This window comes from Talpa occidentalis, unplaced genomic scaffold (assembly GCF_014898055.3).
Source record: "Talpa occidentalis isolate TD23 unplaced genomic scaffold, MPIMG_talOcc4v2.1 talOcc4.5, whole genome shotgun sequence".
NCBI lineage: Eukaryota > Metazoa > Chordata > Mammalia > Eulipotyphla > Talpidae > Talpa > Talpa occidentalis.
The window spans coordinates 57,345,623-57,362,948 of NW_023604861.1; the positions used below are offsets into that span (position 1 = coordinate 57,345,623).

A 17,326-nucleotide genomic window follows, 5' to 3' on the forward strand; every position below is an offset into this window, starting at 1 on the left:
AGAGTTTTATCGAAGTGTGTTAGTTAATAAAGATGTTATCTTGGGCACTTGTTAGTGTGTGTGGTATTGTCAGCTCTTTAATATTGGTCATTTGCTATGAAGTCTTACATTCTAAGGAGTCAGTTTCATACCTAATTTTGTAGTCTTTATTCTTAAAGAGGACACATCAAATGTTATAAGTTTGAGATCCCACAAACCTGAATCTATCCTAAACAGAGTGGTTAAGTCACAAACTGAAGTCACAAATATAAGTGAGTCAACCGGGTTCTGATCCAATGGTGGCTTCATGGTGCCTCTCAGATTCCAACAGACACCCATCCACTGGGGCCTATATCAAATGCAGGCTCTGATTCAGGGGCAGTGGGTAGAGCGCAGATAATCTGACTCTGTCGTCCTGTGGGCCATACTCTGAGATGTCAGTGTCTTCAAGCTAATGCACTATGTGGCACGCTCCATTGCAGTGTAATAATGTCAGTATAATTGCTTCCTTATGAACAGGATCTAGCTTACCTCATTTCTTTTTTTTTTCTTTTCATTTTTTTTTAAGATTTATTTATTTATGCATACAAGAATTGGGTACAGGCCAGAGGTGCAGGGGAGTTGGGGATGAGAGGATTCACCAGAGACAGAGTGGGGAACAGAACAGGCAGATTCACTGAAGTACACTGCTGAGGGGAGGAGTGGGTAAGTCAGGAGAGGTCTGCTGTGCCATGTGCTGCGCTCCCTGGCCGGCTGGGGATCGAACTCGTGCTGCCGAGGCTGCAGACAGCTTCATAGGTTGCATCTTAACCCCTTGAGCCACCAGGGAGGCCCTCATCTCATTTCTTTACTAATCTCTCACTCCACTCCTGGAGATGCGTGTAGCCTTAAGTTTTCTAAGCACCACATTTTATTATGCAACTTCCATCTTAAACTTTATGGAACTCTTATGATGGATCAAGCAGTTTCCATAGACCATTATTTAACACTCCCAGGTACTTGGCCACAAGCTCCCAGATACTTGGCTGCAAGGGAGCATCACTCTATCTTGTGAGAACATTGCCCTTCAGGGAGGTCATGTGATTTGCTCGAGGGGGCAGGGTCAGTGGTTGAACTCACATATGCAGCTCCACCTGCCCTCCCTGACTGGTGGCTAGTGGATTCTGAAGAATCCTGAATTCAAACCTGTATCCCCAAGAAGAATGTCCTCTTGAGCCCCCTACCCTCAGTGGGAGCTGTCCTCACCTCACCTCCCCCAGATCTTCTCTGCTTTAGGATTGGTTCAAAATGCTGCTTGCAACCTCAAGAGATGGCAGACAAGCACTGGGTTTTCCAATGTGACAAATGTAACCTGGCTAACCTCTGTTTGCTCGGTTTTCTTCCTCTTTGGGATAATTCCTTAGCTTGATTGGGCATCAGTTTCCTGGTCTATTATATGGCCTTAATATGCCCCATAGGGATTTTTTTGAGGGTTAAATGAGGCATTATATGACAAGTTACATGATATTACTTGTGTTGGCCCTATGACACCATGGAAGTGGTCATTGTTATCTCTGAGTTACACTGACCTTGGCAATCAAATGAGTACTGCTTATAGCGTGTAGGCCAGGCTTCCTTTTTCTGATGTGTGTTAACAAGACCCTGTGTTAAACCCAGGACATCTGGAAACATAGCAAACACTCAGCAGAGTGCTGAGCAGAGGCTAAGGGCTTGGTGGCAGCTAATTGTCCCCTGGCCGATGTCAGCTTTGCCTGCCTGTCCCTCTTAGCATGTTTGAAGTTGTGTAGCTGGCTGACAGCCTCTGACATTCTCTTCCTGCTGCAGTCTTCCCAAATATACCAAGAATCCCAGCCACTCTGCCTAATCACCACAGGTCCTCCTGATGACAACAAGCTGCAGTGATTTTATTTGTTGTCTTTAGAGTGCATGTAGCAATATTTTTGGAGACTTTAGATGTTTGTCCTATGAATACATTTTCCAGAAGAAAATGCCAACAGATGGGGGCAGGCTGTGTTTCCTGGCTGTCCTGACCCTTGAAGGTTTCTCTTCATTAGCATCCCCAGAAGGACATGTAACATGATGATTGTAGTCTCAGGAAGTCCTGCCTCAGGCTCTGTAGCCCCAGAGGTCTGGCATCCATGTGTGGGTCCGGTCTGGCCTGGATCTGGGTTATTTTAAGCTGCTCCTGCAATGCAGCTGCAAATCCAGAGAAAGAGGCTCACAAGCCTGCTCACTGGGGAACAGCTTGCTAAGCACACACTGTCATTGGCATAGAGAGCAGGCAGACAATGCATTTACAGTCATTCCAAGAGATTCATTCTGCTGAATGGCCTCTTTAAGGCACACCTCCCATTCCTTTGGTGCCAATAGACTTAAAAAAAAAAAAATCCCACTGGTAAATTTCAAAATGCTACAGGTAAAAATAAACTGCTTCATTTAGTTCTTTTGTTATTTGTTTGGAGTTTTGTGTATTTCATTAGAATTATTTTTGCACCTGGTTCTGTCCTTTGGGGAAAGGGAGAGTCTAGGACTAGATGAAGGAGATGACCTCAACTGTATTCCATGTGAAGAATTAACTTTAGGACCGTGCCAGTGAAGCCCTGGGAATGCAATTTGCTTACTCATCCACTTCTTAATTTGGTGTCTGAATCAACAGACTTTGGCCAGAAAGAGTAAGAAGGGACGTTGTGAAATTTCCTTTCTTGGAAAGCTTTGTTTAATAGGCACCTGTTAGTACTGAATGTCAGACAGAACTCTGGGCTCAGAAGAGTGAATTCCATAATCTGAAATTCCTTCTCATAATCATTTCCACCAGGCTAACATTAAAAATTTCAAGCCTTTCTGCTTTGTTTCATTCATTCATTCAGTCAGTCAGTCAGTCACATCACTGCTTATTAAATGTGAACTATGTGCTGGTACTCTGGGGGTACTGTCCTGCCCTCCAGTGGCTTGAAAGTCAGTGTGGGAGACAGACATGTAGATAGCGTGGTCAGGGGCGCTTTGAGGAAAAAGGCCAAGGTCAGCGGTGCACGGGACAGCACATAGTCAGTTTGGGGGGACAGTCAAGGCTTCCTGAAAGGAACCAGGATAAATAAGTGGAGCTGCCCAGAAAGGAACTTTGGAGACTAGAGATCTGTAAAGATATTTTTAAAAGTGTGACAAATGGTACCTCATGGAAACCCTCTTTCCAACCTCCTTGCAGTCTTAGAGACCCATTGCCTGTGAAGCAGTGGAGGCTGGCAGCTCTGTGGAGGCATAGGACGCATTGACCTTTGCCTCAAGAAGGATGTGGGTGACACCTGAGGCTGTACACCCCCACCTGAGACAAAGAAGACTGTTTGCTGAGGTCACAGTCAGCTACATGAAGGGAAAGCCTGAGGCAGAAGTCACTGGAGCTCTGCTTCCTCCCGTTTGTTTTTCACTTGCTTCCAAGTATCGACTGAATACCTGCTACACTTGCTTCTCTTGTCTCTGGGGAGACGGCAGTCTGAGCACAACCAACTGCTGCCCCTTTGGACCTTTATACAGTGGGGGAGAGTGAGGATCAACGACAAGTCAGCCTGTGGTGTGTCACGTGGGATGGAGAAAGACAAAGAAAATGAGACAGGGAGTGCAGGGGTGAAGCGGGGTGACAGGAGCACACTGACAAGTGACATTTGAGCAAACACTCAAGGGAGTAATCCAGGTGGGTTCCTGAAGTCAGTGTGAGTCCCGGCAGGAGAGATTTCAGTGCAGGCACCAAGGAAGCAATGTGCTCCATGTGTTCATGGAGAGGCCAGGGGCCTGGAGGTGGGATGTGTCGGGGCAGGAGCACAGGGCCCTGGGCCTGAGAAAGGAGGGTCTGGGAGATTCCAAGCCTGAGCAAGAGGAGGAGTCCCTGGAGGTGGGCAGAGCGGTGGCATGTTGTGACCCATGTTTTAATATCAGTTCCCAATCAGTGGAGGTCAGTGAAGGTCCAGGCTTCTGAGCTGAGCAAAGTCGGGGAATTGTGGAAATGGATCAAGCAAAAATATTTAAAGAACATCTAGTTTGTGAAAGATAATTTATTCAGTACTTTGATTCTTATCCCGAAGGACCTCTGGGTGAGGCGGAGCACATGTGTGTGCACAGGGATGACAACCCAGCGAGGGCAGTACATTGAGGAGGGGAGGGCTTCAGAGGTGGTGTTTGGAAGGACGAGGAGGAGGAGCTGAAGCGCAGCTCAGGTGCCACAGGTGTCGGGGTGAGCTTAGTGTGTTTCACTTGTATCTGGAGAGTTGAAGATCACATTAAGCAGAGGTGAGCCCTGATAGCCTTTATGGGGGCAGGGGAAGGGGAGTCAGAAAAGCATAACCTGTCTCATTTGGGAGGAGGAATGTAAACATCTATTATAGCACCTGCCAAAATGAAAATTTGAGCTTTACTTGGAAAACTGCTGGTCAGGATTTGGCATGGGAAGTAATCTCAGCCAAGCATTCAAAGCAGCGATTTCAGACCACAGACACCGACAAGCCAAGGCAATAGGTGGTGGGTGCTTCAGTCAGCTTTTGTTACTTAACAAATCACACAAAACACAGTGGCTTGGAACAAGGATTTGTTATTCCTCATGGTGATGCTGGCTGGGAGAATCATCAATGGGACTGGCCTGGTCTCATTCTGGTGGCTGTATTCAGCAGGGGGCGTGGCCTGGAGATGACCACAGTTGGGATGCTGGGCCTTCTAGGCCTTTCCATGCAGGGTTGAGGTTTTATTATTACTCACGTATGATGAGGCCAGTAACTCAAGAGATGATTGCCATTGAAAAAAACGTTACACTCACAGTTCCCAAGAGAGAGAGGTCAGTCAGACCACGCAACCACGTGGGGAAGTCTCAGGAGTGAAGGAGACAGAGGAATGTGGGCTGGAGTGTTTATTGTGGATTCTGTGGGAAGGAATGGTGAGGTGAGTACATAGGTTTAGAACTGACAAGTTTGGCTAAGTTGAGCAGGGTCTGACACATAGGGACTGTCCTTCATGATCTAGACGCTGGCTCTGGGGTGATCAGGGCAGGCAGAAGTGTCCCAGAGGCAAAAGTCTAATAGAGGAAGTGATCGGGGTGTGGGCTCTGGACCGGTTGGTTGTGTAAGACAGGCACGCTCATGGAAGGGTTCCTACCGCTTCTAGGAGTTGGCTAGCCCTGGGAAGGTTAGGCCCTCATGGTGAACAAGCAGATGGCAAAGCAATAACAGAAGACTGAAAGTAAGACATGTGGTTAATACAGGCCTCTCCCACAGGGTCTTTCACTAAGGGGTCTAGAGTGGGCTTCCTTAAATGATGTCCAGGGCAATTCAAGGGAGCAGGAACAGAAGCCAAGAGCTTCTTACATCCTAGTCTTAAAGTTGTACACTATCCCTTCTACTGCATCCTGTTAGTCAAAGTAAATCCAGAGCTGCCCCAGATTCACACTTGCTGAGAGGAGAGGAAGACTTGCCATATGGGCTGGGATGGCTGTTGCAAGTGGTCTACCAGTCTGGTTCTAGAATATTGCTATGATCTTTCCGAATCAATCAGATCTAATAGGAAGGGCAGAAAGAAATTGAGTTCCAGCTCACTGGCCTTTGTTGGTGTATGAACAGGGTGTAATTTCTCTCCCACAGTTGGTCCCAGCATTGCAGGTTGGTTGGATATTTGCCAAAGCCCGCAGGGAACTTTTGTTCTTTTAGAGAAAGCTTGGCATGGCTGTGAGCTGCTGTCCCCCAAAGCCCTAGAGGCCTGGCGTCCCAGGAAAGGGCCAGCCTGCTCTGGAAGGGAGCCCAGCCCTATTTGCAAACTATTTGAAGGCCTTAGGGTCAGGCTCTCTCATACTGTTTTCTTATCATTAGCTAAAGTAACCCTATAACTTCCCAATAAAGTGCAGATGCTTTATTATAAAAGTGCCATTTGTAAAGCGTATGGAATTGGGCCAGTAATAGTCAACATTCCCATCAAACATCTGGGCCAGTGAAGCACTTTCTCAACTGTTCTTTCATTTGTTTTTATGATTGTCTAGGGAATAGGTGTCATTATGCAAGTTTTTCCTATGAGGACATGGAGACTCTGGCAGATCAGGGGCTCACTGGGATGTCTAAATTGGCTCAAGGTCCTAGGAACTGCCCTGGGCCCTTGTGTGAGGTTATCAGAGCCCTACCAGTCCTCCTCCACTTCACATCCAGGTTTCAGTGAGTCACTTCTGTTCCCCATAACCCACTCTCTGTCTGGCTGTACTCATTAGGAGATTATTTCTCCCTCTGAATCAGGTGCTTTGGAGAGTCCTCTTCATGCACTAAGAATTTAACCTTTGCCCTGGGATACTGCCCTGAAACCCCCAACTGTATCCCACCCCTGCCTAGTGCTCTCCCTACCTCTTGTTCCAAGGGCCTACTTTTTCCTGGAAGACAATTAAAGTCCCTCAAGAACACACAACCTGTGAAAAGTTAAACTGGCTTTAAATTCAGGCCTCTAAATCACCTGTGGGAGACAGCGCATATTCTTCCTTGGCGCAGAAGCTTCATTTTTGTGAGTCATTTGTTCTGCTTCTCAGACTCTGAGCGAGACGCCCACCTGTCTGCTTCAGAACCTCCACCACTGTAGCCATCCCTGTCAGTCTTATTTGAGAAGAGAAGGCTGAGTCACTGCTGAGTCACCCTCCAGCATAGTACACTGTCCTCAGACACGCAGGGACATTGATGGAGGATAATGATGACAGCCTCTCACAGTAAGACCCTGTTTCTTTGGGAATCCGAGCATAGTTTGTAAATGCTGCTGGCCTGTGATCACATTCAGCATTTCCTAGAGCTTGGAGGCTTCTGCAATCCCTTGGGGACTCCAGGGTTTTCATAGCTGCTATATCTTGGGATTGCCCTCCAACTTGGAGGCTGACTGTGCTCCTAGTCTTGTCCCTGGACTTGGGTCTCTCAGAATTTCCTTTGTGCACAGAGGTGACTTGCCTGTCAGAAAAAAAAAAAAATCTCAGAGAGCTACAAAAGAGAATCCACACTTCCCTTAGGATGGCTTCACAAAGATGCTGTCCAACGATAGGGTCTCAAGAGCATCCAGGCGTGATCTGGGCAGGTGCCGAGACAACTGGGAAATCCTGCCTCTGTGATTGCTGATCCTGAAGTCCCACCTCTGTGGCCACTCCAGCTGATGGCTCTTTTCCCCAGAGGTGGACAAACTCTTTCTCCCAGCACAAGTCACCTTCAACTTGACTTCTGTTTGGGGATCTACTCTGATTGTTTTGTGGTGTTGGCATTTCCCCTTAGGAATGTCAAAGTCAAAGGGGGTGACATTCCCCTTAGGAATGTCAAATGTCAAAGTCAACAGGGGGTGACTTTGACCTCCCCTGAGTGACATTTTGGCTGTATCCAGAGACATTTGTTATTGTAACTGCTGGAGGAGGCACTACTGGCATCAGTGGATGAAGGTCAGAGATACCACTGACCCTCCATCCGTGCACAGAACAGCCCTCCACAGTAAAGAATTATCCCATCCAAAATATCAAGAGGGATGAGGTTAAGAAACACTGCCTATCACGACACAACCCTTCACTCAGTAAAAGATTCTTCCCCCTCATTAGTACCTATCACAGTACCTTGTACATGAGCCATGCTTGTTTTCTTTCTCCTGAACTAGAGCCTCCTTTTCCCATCCATTCATGTAGTTCCTATTCAAGTGCAAGGAAAATGATTTCTTACCATGATCCGTACTATCCACTAGCTACTGGAAGCCAGGTGATGTTTTCACAGATCTACCTCTTAATACTCATGGATTATAACAACAACCTTATGGTCATCATAAGATTTGCATATAAAATAGCCCATGAGCTGTTATTAGTGAAGTGCCTCTAGCCCAGCCCCACCTGAACCCAGTCCCTGCCATTATTTTTTCCTTACCTCTTAAGTAGGCAGCACTACAGCTGCTCCATGGACTCATCACCTCTTCCTCTGCCTCCGCCTCTTCGTCACCATGAGCACTATCAGGCTAGCCCACAAGTACTTTTAAGTCCATGATAATGGTGGTGAATGGGAAGCAGCTTTGCAGAGCCTCACTGATAGTGTCCTGGATTTGAGTGTGCAAAAGTGCAAGCACATTCGATGTGAGCACATTTTTATTAGGAGTTTTGGTATCTGAACCTCTCGCGACCAGGTCCTTCTTTCTAACACACACACACACACACACACACACACACACACACACACACCCCACTTTGTCTTTTACACTTTTCAACAGCCATGAATAGAGCCTGGAAATTGCCCCTTCCTCTGGCGGGTCAGAAATTAGGATTTTGCGTGTTTTAACTTATCCCTGACTCAATGAGATGCTCAGGACCTCTTGCATCTAAACCTAGAGATTGGGGCAAAGAGAAAGAACCTACCTGGGGTAGGGACAGGTACTTAGAGGGCAGTTTGTCCTCTATTTCGTGGGTTTCCCAACTGTCTAGTGGAGAAAGCAGCAGTCTGAAGTGACAGCTAAAGTACTGTCAGACATAATGCAGTGACTGTTCCTCTCTGTTCCTCAGCCACCTCCTCCCAGAGCACACTTAGGAAGAGTTATGAAGTGTCACACTGAGAAGCAAGACTCGAATAGTAGTGAAAACACTAGAGCTAGTTATTACTGATCATTTCTGTATGTACCTTATACATCTGCAAGAAGTTTTCAGGACCTAGTTAGTAATAAAGTGCCTTGAGATCACCTTGCCAATTCCTGCTGTTACTGTCTCTGCAGCCAGACTTTCTGAGTGTAGTCCTAAATGCGTGCTTCCTGGTTACTCAGACTAGAGAGGAAGTGCACTATGCCTCCACAATCATGTATGTGTGTGCGCACGCAGACCTACCAAAATCCCAGTTAGCTGGTGGTCGACACCTAGAGTGGGTGCTATAGGTGCCCTGCCCAGGTCTCTTACTGGATGGATACTCTCACCTCCCAGCTTCTGTGAGCAGCTGCTCAGGCACTGCCCCCTTCTTGAAGAACTGCCCTTGGCAGGACAAAAACCACCATGCTCTGAGGATTACCCGCTCCTTGGCATTCCATAACCCAAAACTGATGGTCAACTGGACCCTAATAGTTACGTGTTTCTGAAAATACATGACTCCAGAACATAGTGGCTTAAAATAACAATAAATATTATTACCTCACAATGTCATAAGTCAAGGATTCCAGAACAGCTTTGCTGAGTGTTTCTGGTGTGGGTCTCTCGTTAGTTGCAGTCGGAGGTCAGCCAGGACTGCAGTCCTCTGGAGCCTTGACTGGAGGGTCAGCTCCCAAGTACCCGCCCACCTGGCCAGCAGAACAGTGCTGGAGGAGGGCACGGTGCTCAGGTTCTGTGACAGGGGTGGTGCCCAGGGCTGCGTGAGAATCTTCATGGCCTGGTGGCTGGCTTTCCCCAGAGGGTGCAGTGGGGGGAAGCAGCCAGATGAGAACAGGGCAGAGAGGCAAAGCTTGTGCTGGCCCTCCAGAAGGCATCTGGCACCCCTCATGCCTCACTCTAGTCCTTTGAGGCAAGTTACTAAGCTCTGTCCACAAATCACTAGGAATTAAGCTTTACCTTTTGTTGTTGTTTTTAAAGTTCTATTGTTTTGCCACTAGTTTATGTAACTGTATAATTTTGGGAGTACAGCATCACGCCTCTGTATGTGCACGTGCCTCACTCACTCAGCCCCACTGCCTATTCAGGGCCATAGCCCGCCCTTCCCTTACCCTGCCTCTATCCCCCCATCCCCTCTCATAACCAGTATATTAATCATAGAGACTAAGAATTATTCTTGTCTTGCCCATATGTTCTCTTTGGTTATTTGTATTCCACAAATGAGCCAGACAATTTGGTATATCTTTCTCTTTCTGAATTATTTCACTTAGCACAGTTACCTCAACAGCTATCCTATTTTGTCCCAAAGGGCACTATTTCATCTTTTTAATAGGGTAGTAGTATTCCATTGAGTATATATGCCACAATTTTTAAAAATATTTAATTTTATATAATTCTTACATCATTTTTCATCTTTGTACAATTATGCATTTTCATTTTGGTTATATTCCCCATACAATTGCACCCCCCCCCTTATTTTAACTCTAGTTCTTCTTCTCCCTGCCACTCCCTAATCCCCCCCCCCCATAGTGTGTCTCTGGTTTATAGTTGCTTGTTGATTTTGATTATTACTTTGCATTGATTGGTCTTTTTCCTGGTCTCTTATTTAGGTTTTCTAAATTCCTGCTATGAGTGAGACCATCCACTATTTTTCTTTTTCTTTCTGGCTTATTTCACTGAGCATGATCCCTTCTAGCTCCATCCATGTTGCTGCAAACTGCATGTGTTTATCTTTTTTTGATTGCTGAGTAATATTCCATGGTGTATATGTACCACATCCTCTTGATCCAGTCATCCATTTTTGGGCATTTGGGTTGTTTCCATATCTTAGCTATTGTAAACAGTGCTGCTATAAACATAGGGGTGCAGGTGCCCTTTGGAATTACTGTTTTCTGTGTCATTTGGGTAAATACCTAGGAGTGGAATTGCTGGATCATATGGAAGCTCTATCTTTAGTAGGTCAAGAAATCTCCACACAGCTCTCCACAGTGGTTGGACCAGTTTGCACTCCCACCAGCAGTGCAGGAGAGTTCCTTTTTCTCCACAACCTCACCAACATTTGTTGTTGCTAGTTTTTTTTAATATGTGCCATTCTCACTGGTGTAAGATGGTATCTCATGGTAGTTTTGATTTGCATTTCCCTGATTACAAGTGATGTTGAACATTTTTTCATATGCCTGTTGGCCATTTGCATTTCTTCTTCAGAGAAGTTTCTTTTTAGCTCTTCTGTCCATTTTTTGACTGGATTATTTTCTTTGTTTTCGTTGAGTCTCATCAGCTCTTTGTAGATTTTTGTGATCAGTCCTTTATCATTAGTGTTGTGTGCAAAAACGTTCTCCTAGTCAATGGGGTTTCTCTTTGTTTTGGTTATTGTCTCTTTTGCTGTGCAGAAGCTCTTTAATTTGATGTAGTTCCAGTTGTTTATCTTTGCCTTCACAATCTCTGCTTGCTTTGGGTGATGTGCCTGTAAAGATGTCTTTGATGTGCATGTCATGTAGTGTTTCGCCTATATTTCCTTCTATGTATTTTATGGTTTCAGGTCTTATGTCTAGTTCTTTAATCCATTTTGAGTTGGTTTTTGTGCATGGTGTGAGGTAGTAGTCGAGCTTCATTGTTTTGCATGTAGCGACCCAGTTTTCCCAGCACCATTTATTGAACAAACTTTCTTTGCTCCAGTGCATATTCTTTGCTCCTTTGTCAAAGATTAGTTGACCATAAATCTGGGTTTATTTCTGGATTTTCTATTTGATTCCATTGGTCTGTGTGTCTGTTCTTGTTCCAATACCAGGCAGTTTAGATGATTATGTATGCCACAATTTTTTAAATCCCATCACCTGTTGATGGACATTTGGGTTGGTTCCATGACTTGGCTATTGGGAATAATGCTGCTATGAACACAGGAGTGCATAAATCTTTTCATATTGGTGTTTTCATATTCTTTGGATAGATACCTAGCAGTGAAATTGCTGGATCATATGGGATTTATTTTTTTTTTTTGAGGCATCTCCATACCCTATTCCATAGAGGCTGCACAAAATGACGTTCCCATCAACAATGAATTAATATTCCTTTTTCTCTACATTGTCACCAACATTTGTTGTTTCCAAGCTATTTGATAAAGGCTATTCTCACATGAGTGAGGTGGTATCTCTTTACCGTTTTGATCTGCATTTCCCTTATAACAAGCAATGTTGAAGTTCCACCTTTTGAAGGGATGAGGAACAAAGAATTAGAGGACTTATTTTAAAACTACCACAAGGACCAACAATGTGGAACACTCACTTCATGTGCTCAGGCTGTGGCTAGTTTCCTGCTGAGACTGCCTGTTTACTTAGCTTCCCCCTCCTGGCTTCCCTCCTCCTGCCTCCTCCTGAACATTTTCCCTTAATAAATTACTTGAACAAGAATCCACATCTTAGATCTGGTTTCTTTAGAAAACCTATACTTAAAAAAAAGAATTTCCTTCAATTTTCAGATTTACGACATTCTCAACATCCTTTCTTAGCCATCCAAAGGCTAAAATGTTTAAATTTCCGGTTCAGAAAGCATTTGGACGAAGGACGGCTTGCTTCCATAGCAACAGCAACAACATTTCTTAAGTCTTCTCCAATGCAGGCCTCAAGAAGGGGAAAATATGCTGTGATTCTCTTAAAGTGATGCCCCACCCTCCTAGTGTCCTATGTAGAAAATGGAACAAGGAAAGTTGGAAATGATTTTCAGTGCCGGTACTAATATTTTATGGATGGCCGCATTTTGTTGTTCATTCATCAGTTGATGGATATTTAGGTTGTTTCCACTTTTTGACCATTATAAATACTGTGCTATGAACACTTTCAACCAAGTCTTTGTGTGAACATGTTTCATTTTGGGTGGCCATGTGGAAGAGGATTGCAGAGTTAATATGGTAACTTTATCTTTAACATTTTGAGGAGCTGACATGCTGATTGCATCATTTTATAATCCCATCAGGAATGCATGAGAGTTCTAATTTCTCCACATCCTTGCCAACACTTTTATTGTCTGTCTTTTTTATTTTAGTGGTATCTCTCTGTGGGTTTGATTGCATTTCCCTAGTGACCAATGGTGTTGAGTAACTTTTTATGTAGTTATTTGCCATCTGTATATCCTCTTCAGAGAAATATCTATTCTAATCCTTAACTTATTTTTAAATTGTGTTGTTTGTCCTTCTGAAGTTGATTGTTAAGAATTCTGTATATATTATTAATTCAGTCACTTATTGGCCATTAAAAAAATCATATTTCCATTAGAGAAAGCAAAATCCCTAGAAGTGACTTGGCATTTGGGTTTTGGTTAGCTCAAGTCTACTTTCATTTATACATACTATTTTTTAAAAAGCATTGCACTTCCACAGCTTTTACTTGACTCACATCCATTCTGCCGACTGTCTCCTGCTCTGCTCAACAGTGATCACGCTCACACTCTTCACCTCCAAATATTGTTATTTGGAGCATCTACTAAGAAATAGCATCTGGAGGTTTGAAAATGAATGAGGCACAACCTTACCTTTCTCCTTCCATTTCTCTGTAATGGTTGGCTCTCCTCCCCAACCAACCTGCAGAATGCTTTCCTCAGAATATAATACACGAGATGCTTTGCCTGAATTGGGTACAGGAATCTCAGTTCCTCTATTCCTCAATCTTCTCCCCTCCCCTTCCAACCCAGGGATCCTGAGGCATATTCTTGGACTCCCCAAGCCTTTGCAAAGAGAGCTTGCAAACTCCTGCTCCAGGACAATCCCTGAAAGAACATAAACTCCTTAGCAAATCTGTTGGGAGACAAAGAACATAATTTAGACTTGTCATAAAATTTGCTAAATTTGACTATCTGTGTGCCCTTTGGCAAATATGAGTCTGACGGCTGAGGCAACTAATCCCTATGCATGTGGCAAGCTTCATAGGAAAGAATCAAATGAAATAATTCATTTGAATGTGGTTTGCAAAGTGTAAACTCTAAACAAATAGAAAGGTATTCCTTCGGTAATGCCCCTTCTTTGACAGACATTTCCAAGAATATTGAAGAGAAAGAACTTCACACTGATGGCTTCTCCTTTGATATACACTGGCTGAAACATTTCTGGCTGCTATGGCTGCTAGTGCTTGCCATATAGGTTTAGAACATTAGGTCTGTTACTTATAATCTGTGTCTGGCCAGTGACCTGCTACTTCCCTTGTTACAGCTAAAGGATAAGCCTCCCCAAGGTGTCCAAAATAGGCCTTCCCAAAATGTTTCACTTTGGCATATGCATTATTTCAAGCTAATGTGATTGAGTTCCTGTGGGTTGAAGAGAAACCTTTTACCACTCCCTTAACTACCAGGAAGAATGAAAAGTGGGGGTGTTACCCAGATTTAGGGTTATCTCCAAAAATAACCTTTCTACGAGAGAAGCCAATCTATATGGCAGGGGAGGCATTTGGTTATAACGAATCTGGTCCTGTTGTCCTGTGAGCCTGTCTCCTCTCCTCGAATTTCCAGTCTAATTCTTAGCTTTGTTTTTGCCCCCATTTATTTTAGATTTAACAGCCCTATAAAGTCTCCATATGTGTGTTATTAATTTTGAAAATTTTGGGCCTCCCCGGTGGCACAGTGGTTGAGCACTGGGTTGCGAAGCTGCCCGCAGCCTCTGCAGCGCCAGTTCGATCCCCGGCTGCTCCCCGGCCACCAGAGGAGGGTCCCACATGGCGCGCAGACCTCTCCTGCCGCCCGCTGCTCCCCTCAGCAGTGTACTTCGGTCCTTCTGCCTGCTCTGCTCCCCGCTCTGGCTCTGGTGAATTCTCTCACCCTCCCGCGCTTCTTACTATACCCAGTGCTTGTATAAATAAATAAATAAATCTTAAAATTTTTTTTTAAATTTTCTCCTACTAATTTATTTGATGTTAGTTTGATTGCTGGATGAGTGAGGGCCACCGTGAGTGGGCCTTCATCTTTATCCCAAGAGACTTGTGCATGAGGTTCGCGGGAGGAAAGTGCTGTGCGCTCAACTTTGGAGGGGCGGGCGGTGTAGACCTAGTTTATGCTCAGTCATTCTTTCTAAGTGCATCCAGACACTTAACCTACACCATGGTGGGGGAGATGGACTCTGAGAAGAACCCCCCCTCCCATCTTCAACCCTCATTCATCACTGCTTCTCTCTCTCTGACAACGCACCAGATCCAGGGCTTCATCACATCTTGGGATGAGGATTAAGTATACTTTTTCTAAGATTCTTTACCCTTCCTCAAGGTGACGGATGGAACAGTGGGGTGCAACGCAGGGAAGAATGCCTCCCCAGATAGTCTCCTCTCTCATGTTCTCTCTCCCCCAGCTCTGCCCTCTGACCCCAGAAGGATTTATTATTGCTGCTTATTTATTTCTTTCTAAATCTCCTCTCTGTATGACTCTAGCATCATTCTATAAAATTTAGATTTAACATTCTCTAGACTCTGGTTAGTAAGAATCATAGGGGAGGAAAAATAATTTTCCCTCCACCGTTCTAACTTCCTAGCTGAGAACTCTATAATAAAATATGAGAAAAGCAAACAAGTTTATTAACTTTCTCTTTTGTTAGCAGATGTCTTTAGACATTAATTAAAAGATAAACTGGGTATATTAATATGTTTAAGCATTTACTTGAGCAAAAATCAATTTGAAGCTGGCAGTGCCAAACAAGAAGTGATTGGGGATACTCCATCAACAAAAGGTAGGAAAGAGACTTTTCCAGGGGAAAATAAAAGTGGAAGCAAAGCAAGGGAACTATTTCATTGGCTGTAGCTTATGCATTTACCTTATTTGGGAAAGCTTAGGTGGCTCTTTGTGATTGGTTGTCCTTAGGTTTGCCTGTAAGTTGCTAAGGCATCAGAAACATCGCAGTCTAATGGCCTCCTTATTTAATTAAAGAACATGTATATCTTGACTGAAATAATCACTGCTGTGAAGTAATTTCAAAGCTTAATAATAGAGAAACTTACAAAGTGCCCAATGAGGACCTAAGCCTGGAAGACCATAGTCAAATTTCTCTGAGTGATTCGCTCACCCCCTCAGAGCTTTGGCCTCAGTTTATATAAATAAGTTACATGCACATAAAGGAAGTATAACTGTTGTTCTAAAAAGAAAAGACATCTAGTTAATTTCTAACATTTTTAGATCACTAAAGGAGTCATAGCATTCTCAGAAAGTTGATAAAGGAGAAGCACTATTTATAACTTCAGAGTGAGCTCTTGATTTTACAGAGTCAATTCAAAACTATCTGGGATGGGAAGGTTATTTGACTCTCTTATCCTAGAGAAATCCCCCATGGATATGGGGCTGCACTCAATCTTATTTGACTCTCTTATCCTAGAGAAATCCCCCCATGGATATGGGGCTGCACTCAATCTTATGTTCCATCTCCCAGCAACTTGTGAACATGACAGGGGTGGACATGGAATGAGGGCTTTCTAAGAGTGTCTTTGTTTCTTCCCACAGGGCTTTTCATAGTAGACAAAGATTGTTGTTTTGCTTATGCTAACCTCCGAGGTGGCCCTGATGTGTGGTCAGGGTAAAGGAGACATTTCCAGCAGAATGCAGAATTCTTCTCTCTGTCTTTTTTTTTTTTTAAAGATTTATTTATTTATGCATACAAGAACTGGGGTATAGGTCAGAGGTGTAGGGGGTGAGTGGATTCACCAGAGACAGAGTGGGGAACAGAACAGGCAGACTGACTGAAACACACTGTTGAGGGAAGCAGCGGGCGAGACAGGAGAGGTCTGCTGTGTCATGTGGGTAGCTCCCTGGCTGGTAGGGGATCAAACTCTTGCTGCAGAGTCTGCGGATAGCTTCACAGTGCTGTGCTTAACCCCTTGTGCCACCAGGGAGGCCCCGAATTCTTTTAGTTCACATCTAGCTCATATATACCTGGAAAATATCCAGGAAAAAAGAGTAAAACTCCCCCAAGTGTGCCCAGTTACCACCTTAAATACCATCTTCAATTAAAAACCAAAGTAAGATATTGGGATGTGTATTGTGTGGAGGTGATTTACAGGAGGATAAGATGAAGAAATGTTTTGTAAACAAAGGTTGCCCTGTCATCTAAATTTCTCAGGTGAAAAATTATCTCTGGGGATAAGGCTCTTCTTGGTACAAACCTCTTTTCTAATGCAAATTTACTTAAAAAATGTAGCTTTCCCTTATGAAAGGGTAACATCAACTCTGCCTTCAGATTCTCCTGTGTCTGCAGTTTCTCAAAATAATCAGCTCAAAATACTCATGCCACAACAGGCATATTTTGGGGTGACATATTCTGCTACCCTCCAGAATGTATAGACACTAGTTTCTTTCAAGGCCTTCTAAATCAGAAGTACATAGGCCTTCAATGCTCCTGCCTCTGCTTTGATTTCAGGAGATTCGATTAAGAAGGAAAAATAAAAATCTTGGCCCTTTTGATGACATCACATTTTGCGGTTTTTATTTTTGTGGGGTCCATGATTCAGTTTTTATGTTGGAAAGGGTACGTGATAAAAACAACTCAGGATTGTGTAAAACAAGGACAAGAAACTGTCTTGGTTTCAGTTCTCATCACTTAATTATTTACCAGCCTGAAATTTTTAGTAAATGAAGATTTTTTGTAGATGGAATCCGTGACAGTAAATTCCAAGATACTCTCCAAATTCTGTTTGTAATGAATTATATTGTAGTTTGAATTAGGAATGACATAGTGAATTTAGAAAACATTTAATCTATAGAAAAAAGCACATTTGGGAATGTAACTCACCTGCAAATCCCTGGAGATAA

The 17,326-nt window shown here is 43.9% G+C and overlaps 1 long non-coding RNA gene across 3 annotated transcripts; it reads right to left on the reverse strand.

The window, feature by feature from the left end:
• Positions 1-4,551: 4,551 nt before the first annotated feature.
• Positions 4,552-9,038, reverse strand: LOC119259765 (uncharacterized). 3 transcript variants are annotated; one of them, XR_005128551.2, is made up of 4 exons: positions 8,896-9,038; positions 7,869-8,034; positions 6,445-6,923; positions 4,552-4,879 (listed from the first exon to the last, which is right to left on the reverse strand). It is a non-coding gene; the product is annotated as an uncharacterized LOC119259765 (long non-coding RNA). The 3 variants fall into 3 exon arrangements; XR_005128550.2 differs by lacking the exon at positions 4,552-4,879 and having other exon boundaries at positions 6,331-6,923; XR_005128552.2 differs by lacking the exons at positions 4,552-4,879; positions 8,896-9,038 and adding an exon at positions 8,810-8,889 and having other exon boundaries at positions 6,331-6,923.
• Between the last annotated feature and the right edge of the window lie 8,288 nt (positions 9,039-17,326).